A 1,542-nucleotide genomic window follows, 5' to 3' on the forward strand; every position below is an offset into this window, starting at 1 on the left:
TCGAAGGACAAATCCGAGTCATCCAGACAGATGGGGAGGAGCAAGGCGGTCCAGAAAAAACGAGCAACGCACTGTGCAAACAGACGCTCCTGGGGAGACCCGGGCATCGGGACAATTCCGTTTAACACCCTTTGGAGTGTGTTGCTAGTTTGGGTGGTTTCCTTAAGGATGAAGATAATGCCACCTTCGTCCTGGCCTCTGAAGACCAGTGCAGGCTGAGAGGTGTATCTGAGTTGGGACATGAGTTTATAGGACAATTTCTCCCCGACCTTGGCAGCTGGCTGCCTGCCCCTCTGCGAGGAACGCAGTCTGGGTATCCCAGGCCCCCTCCCCCTAAGGGGGCGTGAGCTGCCCGTGTTGCTAGAACTGCCTGGGGCTGCGTGTGCACACACGGCGTGTCCCCTGAGGTTTGGTGTCCGGGCGCCTGGTGTGACTGCACACACAAGCCCCAGGCTCTACAATCAGCTGTATCAGTACCAGGTGTGATTTCCTGGGCTCCCCGCACCCCGCCATTAGATGTCCCCTTTCTGAGGCTGCTCAGGATACAGGCCCATGTGCCCCTCTCTAGCCGAGCGAGTGGGGCCCTCATTGTGGAAACCCCCTTACCGGGGGCATTAACTGGATGCTCTTTGTCCGATGCCCTCATTTCTAGGTGAGGAAGTTGAGGCATGGTGACTTGCTCAGGGTCACACGCCCCATGGCATCAAGGTCATGTGACGGGGCCTGCAGCATGGGTGTGCCACCTGTGCAGTCACCGGGAACCCATGCTCAGAGGGGCCCCATGCTTACTTTTAACGATCTGTTGTTGTGTGTGTTACATGCCATCGAGTCGGCTCCGACTCCTAGTGCCCCCGTGGATGAGTGACGTCCATCACGTGCTGTCCTCAGCAGCCCTGCTCAGCTCCTGGACACTCACGCCCACAGCTTCTGTCATGGAGCCGATCCATCCCGTATCTGCTCTTCCTCTTTTCCTTCTGCCTTCTATTTTTCTTTTTCTTTATTATTTATTATTATTTATGCCTACAGCACCCGGTCTTCCCAGGTGGTCTCCCATCCAAGTACTGACCAGGCCCGACCCTGCTGAGCTTCCGTGATCAGACATCGGGCTCGTTCAGGGTGGCGTGGCCGTAGACCACGGACCGTGGCTCCACTGGGGCGCGAACCCTGGGGTACAGGCGGAGGCTCAGAGTGAACGAGGACAAATTGGCATCCAAGTCAAGACAGGAAAAGAAGTTGGGAAGACTCAGAGAGATTTGAGAAAAATATGTAGGGTAAAGGGATCCCATAAACGTAGAGAGAGCTGGAACTGAGAGACGCCGCGAGACTAAGAAGGGGTTCGGATTCTCTGCCCCAGTCTGTCCCACGTCTTCCTCGTGGAGACGGCACGCGTCTCTTTTTAAGGAGACAGTGATGACGAGAAGCAGAATGTTTCTTTCCTCCCCGGTGATAGTGCTTCTTAACTGCTGTCACTCATCTGCCACCTAGTAGAGGAAAAAGGGTGTCCGAAGTAGATTATGTTTTGCCACGAAGGGTAGATTTCTC

The 1,542-nt window shown here is 55.3% G+C and overlaps 1 pseudogene; it reads right to left on the bottom strand.

The window, feature by feature from the left end:
- Positions 1 to 1,017: 1,017 nt before the first annotated feature.
- LOC120601859 (uncharacterized) lies at positions 1,018 to 1,133 on the bottom strand (annotated as a pseudogene).
- Positions 1,134 to 1,542: the final 409 nt, after the last annotated feature.

Source organism: Pteropus medius, unplaced genomic scaffold (genome assembly GCF_902729225.1).
Source record: "Pteropus medius unplaced genomic scaffold, Ma_sr-lr_union100, whole genome shotgun sequence".
NCBI classification, from domain to species: domain Eukaryota; kingdom Metazoa; phylum Chordata; class Mammalia; order Chiroptera; family Pteropodidae; genus Pteropus; species Pteropus medius.